Source organism: Hevea brasiliensis, chromosome 17, assembly GCF_030052815.1.
Source record: "Hevea brasiliensis isolate MT/VB/25A 57/8 chromosome 17, ASM3005281v1, whole genome shotgun sequence".
In the NCBI taxonomy this organism is placed as follows: domain Eukaryota; kingdom Viridiplantae; phylum Streptophyta; class Magnoliopsida; order Malpighiales; family Euphorbiaceae; genus Hevea; species Hevea brasiliensis.
The window spans coordinates 32,512,435-32,518,424 of NC_079509.1; positions in this window are offsets into that span (position 1 = coordinate 32,512,435).

Below are 5,990 nucleotides of genomic sequence, written 5' to 3' on the forward strand. Positions count from 1 at the left end.
TCTTGTTAATGTTTTGTCATAAATCATATCAGTGCATATAATCTTTAGACCTGGGATAGCACAGTTATCTTGTATATAGGTAGTTTGAGCTTGATACTGCTTTCATACTTGTACTATGTATGGGTATATGGGCATGTGTTGGCTCCTACTAGTTATATATGGAGGTAGGTGTTGATCAAGATGGAATATGTTCCTCTTAGTAAATAGAGATAAAATCCTATGTTCATTTAATTGTTCTTGATGTTTCAAGTTCCTAGCAAGGACAGATAGATTTATTCAGAAAAGAGTTTCTGATGAGAAAATCTTTTAATCAAGAACTGGAATTAAGAGAGAATATAATATTCATAGCGAATGGAGTTTGACATAAACCATGACTCCAGCTTGAGTTGGGATTTTGTAACAGAGAGATTCTAGTGCATGGTAACATATGATTATAGGTTCATTTAAGGTAAACTTATTACTAATTGGGTGGCCATGGCATGCTATGCAAGGTGTTAACCATGGTCTATGAGGTTCATAAAATGTTTTAGAGAAATCATTTATGGTAAGAAAGAGTTCTGATGATATTAAGAGTTGATATTATGTCTCATTGCCAATTAGTGATGAGCATAGTAAGTCACACACATACACAAGTTATCACCTATTTAAATATGATTTAATTAATTAATTAAAGAGTTTAATTGATTAATTAAATAGGTTTGGTTTGCAATTAAATTGCAAAGTCCCTAGCATGATTTGAAACCAAATCTAGATTATTGGATGTGTAGTATAAATTAAATTTATATTTAAAGTGTTTAAATATGAATTTAATTAATGAGAAATTAATTAATAGAGATTAATTAATTAATTTATATTTGATATAAATTAATTAGAAGAAGAAAAATATTTATTTTGTGTTAAGAACTCAAAATTAAGACACAGGGTGACATGTGGCACCATGAGATGGTGACACATGGGATTACACATAAGCTGGCCAAATGTTTTTTAATCATGTAAGATGATTAAAATCAAGATTAAATATAGGTTTGACACTTGGCACAATGTGATTGGGTCACTTAAACCTAGAGCTAATTAAAGGGTGACATGTGGCAAGGGTTTAATGTGTTAACATAGCTATTTAAGTGTGGTTATGAAAAGAAAAAATAACCAGCAGCCACTCCTCTCCTTTGTCACGCCACTTTGAGGCTTTTCATCTATTCTTCTTCATCTCTCATCAAATCAAAGAGATTAGACATCAATCTCTTTAATTAAGAACACTAGAAATTATTTCTAGTGTCCTGTTTACATCTCTAATATCTTAAAAGGCAGAACTTGAATTTCTAATTAATAGAAAAGGCTTTAGAAGCTGTTCAAGGGCTGCCATAGGTGTTCTTGGTGTGGACAAGCTAGAGGGACAGCATCTGGTGTCCTGAAGACGAATCTCAAAGGCACAGACATGCTGCAGTGCATCAAGAGGTTAGTGTAATTGTTCTTGATTTAATCTAGGGTTCTAAAATTAATCTGATTAATTTTAAAATCTTAAATGGCAAATACAGATCCAAAAACATATTAAAAGAGTTTTAATATGTTGTTTATCATTGAAATCAAATAGATAAAAATAAATCTTGCATGATACATGTGACCCTAGGTGAAATTTTTTGAATTCAATGGTATAAACTTGTGTTTTTCACGCTTCAGTTCCTTCAATTGGTATCAGAGCCACTATATTTGCCATTTAGATTGTTGATTATATGATTTAATTGTGTGATTGATCATGAGATCAAAAGATCATTGCTGGTTGCAAAGCAAGGTGGCGGCATATTTAAAAAAAACACCATCAATGGTGCGCATGGTTTGGCTACCATGGGTGGTTCAAGGTTTGGCTTTTAATTCTGCCATTGTTGTATGATCTAAGGCCTATTCTTTGACTAATTAAAGTGTTTAATTACTAATTTTAATCATACAATTAAATTATGATTCAAATCAGAATTTTAAAAATTGTTTGAATGTTATTCAAATCTGAATTTTAAAAGTTGTTTGAATGTGATTCAAATCTGAATTTTTAAAGTTGTTTGAATCATATTTAAATCTGATTTTTTAAAATTGATTGAATAAATTTTAGATCTGATTTTTTAAAAATATTTGAATGTGATTCAAATCTGATTTTTTAAAAAATGTTTGATTTTTAAAAAATGTTTGAATGTGATTCAAATCTGAATTTTTAAAGTTGTTTGAATGTGATTCAAATCTGAATTTTTAAATTTGTTTGAATAAGATTCAAATCTGAATTTTTAAATTTATTTGAATCATATTCAAATCTGATTTTTTAAGTTGAATATGAGATATTCAATTTAATTTAAGTATGTATATTTTATTTAATTGTTAAATAATGATATGCATCATGGATGATCATGGACCATAAAAGACCAATGTGATTGGATTTATTTCTTTTATGTTTCTTTGGGATTGTAAATTAATTAATTTATTTTAATTTATTTTGGGCATGTATTATTAAGTTTGTAATAATTTTTGGGTTGTAATTTCATTTATTTAAGTTCTTGTAAATTCGCCTTGGTATGCTAAGGATTACCATGTAATATTGGATTGCAAGAAGTTCAAGGAGGTCAAGAGCATTGGTGGGACCAGTGGGAGGAATTCAAGATCAAGTGTTGATTATGTACTCCTTCAGCAACTCTTTTAAAATGAATGAATGAATAAAATGCACCTAGGAATGCCCTGATTCAATTCTTGGTGGCTCAGAATTGAATCCCTTAGAAAGTCCATGATCATACCATATTTATTGCTTATCCATGAATGCATGAGATGTATGGGAATGTACGCTATTATATGATACATGCATGCAAATTGGATAATGTGCAAAGTGAGACCTTAATAGTAATTAGAATGACTATAAAATCTTCCAAACAAATGATTAAGTTGGAAATGTTATAATTAAAGTAATTATAACATAGGCCCTCCATTGGGGCAATTATTTTAAGAAATTTTAAATAGTTGCATAAGATGCAATTAATTTAAGAGATTTTCTTAAGAATAATTGTTAAGCATAAGATGTTGTAAATATGTAAATGGTTTAGTCGCCAATATTGGATGTGCCTGAGGACATCAAAATTATTTGCATAATTACTGGCTCAATGGTATCAACTTAACTAATGCAAAATAAGTCAATAATAGATGTACCTGAGATTTTGAGCATTAGGGGCTAGGTAAAGGATTGAACCTCACATTAGATGTGATGACAACGAGTTGCTCACTTATAGTTTATTGTAATTCCAATAATGGATGTACCTGAGGATGATCAATAGAATTATAAGAATTCAATCACCCACTAGAAATCCATCCAACTAGGATTTCCGTTTTCCACTTTGGAAGTGTAGGATTCGCTAAGTTAGTGGGAGGACCAATTTGATTAAAAGACCATAATCATTTTGGTTAATTACATGATACATTTACTAATTAATCTGGTTATTTTCTGCAGTTAATTTTCTGATAAAAATGAGCACAAAACAACCACCACCATCCAATATCCTTGCAAGCATACTTGATCACAATAGGTTGACAGGACCTAATCTGTCTGATTGGCTAAGAAATTTGAAACTTGTCCTAAACCTTGAACATATAGGATATGTTCTAGATTCAAAAGTTCCTAGTCCCTTACCTCCAGAGGCCACACAAGAGGAACATGAAACTTTGTATAAGTGGAAGGAGCATGATATGAGAGCTAAGTGTTACATGCTTGCTTCCATGAGTAATGAGTTACAGAAGCAACATGAGAACATGCAGAGTGCGAGTGAGATCCTCCTTCACCTACAAGAGTTGTATGGTGAGCACAAAGAGAATGCTAGGTATGAGATATCTAGACATTTATTCCGTATGAGGATGTCCGAGGGATGTAATGTTGGGGATCATGTCCACAAGATGATTCGGCTAATTGAGCAGTTGGAACATCTTGACTTCAACATGGATTTCCAACTACAAACGGATTTGATCCTTCAGTCCCTTCCTGAGTCTTTTAGGAATTTTGTGACAAATTTCCATATGACTAAATAGGAATGCACCTTAGCTGGTTTACTCAACATGCTGGTTATTGCCCAAAAGAATATGCCAGGCAATAAAGGAAAAGATGTAGCTTTGGTTGCATCTTCTTCTGCTGGAAAGTCCAACAAGAAGAAGGGTAATAAGAAAAAGAAACCTCATATTCCTGGTCCTTCCAAGAAAATAGCTAAACAGAAAAGGAAGACTAAAGCTGATGGAGGCAAAGGAAAGTGTTTCCACTGCCAAAAGGATAGGCACTGGAAAAGGAACTACCCAGAGTATCTTGCTTCTCTGAAGGACAAGAAGGATACACCTTCGGAAGGTATGTCCATATCTTGTTATTTAGATTCTGATGATACTCATAGTTCATCTACAGCTTGGGTTTTAGATACTGGTGCCAGTTCTCACATTTCTAATGATATGTAGGAACTAGCAAAAAGTAGCAGCTTGCGTTCTCAAGATATTAGAGTCCGGATTGGCAATGGCTCAACTGTTGAAGCTTTAGCCATAGGATCTAAATCTTTTTACATGTTTGGACATGTTTTGTGTTTAGATAATATTTTATATGTACTTGATGCTTTTAAGAACATCATTTCTATATCTAGTTTGACTAGAAATGGTTATGAATTTCAGTTCACAGATGGTGTTTGCAATATTTATTTTGGAAATAAATATGTTGGTTCGGGTTATATGAATGATGGTCTATATTATTTGGATAATAATGACAAACACAAATTGAATGCTAGTGATCTAAAAGAATGCAATACCGTGGTGAAAACCAACTCAAGTTCAAAATATATTTGGCACTTAAGGTTATGTCATGTTGCAGAAGATAGGATTGCAAAACTGGAGAAAATGGGGATTTTATCCTCATTGGGCTCTGAGCCTACTCCAACTTGTGAATCTTGCCTTCAGGGCAAAATGACTAGATCACCCTTTGTTGGACAAGGGCTAAGAGCTGAAAATATTTTGGAGCTAATACATAGTGATGTATGTGGTCCATTTAAAGAAATGGCTAGAGGGGGCTTTCATTATTTTATTACCTTTACTGATGATAAATCAAGGTTTGGGTATTTGTATTTGATGAAATACAAACATGAATCTTTTGAAAAGTTCAAAGAATTTAAATCTGAAGTAGAAAATCAAACAGGAAAGAGTATTAAAGCTCTTCGATCAGATCGTGGAGGCGAATATTTGAGTACTGAATTTGATGAATACTTGAGAGAGCATGGCATTGTTTCTTAGCTAACTCCTCCAGGAACACCACAACTGAATGGTGTATCTGAAAGGAGAAATCGTACCCTATTGGATATGGTACGTAGTATGATGAGCTATACTGATATGCCAATCTTCTTTTGGGGATTTGCATTAGAATCAGCTTTGTATATTCTGAATAAGATTCCATCAAAATCAGTTTTTTCCACACCTTATGAGATATGGCATGGAAGAAAACTAAGTCTTAAGCATGTTAATATTTGGGGTTGTCTATCTTATATCAAAAAGCTTAATACTGATAAATTGGAAACCAGATCAGAAAAAGGTCGATTTGTTGGATATCCAAAAGATAGTTTTGGATATTATTTTTATTTGCCTACTTCACAAAAGTTTGTGATAAGTAGAGATGCCACATTTCTTGAACAACAATTTGTTCAAGAAGGAGGCAAAGGAAGGCAAATAGAGTTAGAACTGGAGAATAATGACCAACCAACAGATTAGATGGATATAGATCCATCTAGTCAACCTATACCCGTTGATGAAACATCTACAGCTGTTCCTTGTAGAACAACCAAGGTATCTCACCCACCAGTGAGATATGGTTTTCTTCATGAAGAAGAATAAGAGTTGTCTACTCATGAAGAAGTAGATCATGGAGATGATCCACTTACTTATGAAGAAGCTATATCAGATATAGACTCTTCAAAATGGATTGATGCTATGAAATCCGAGATTGATTACAT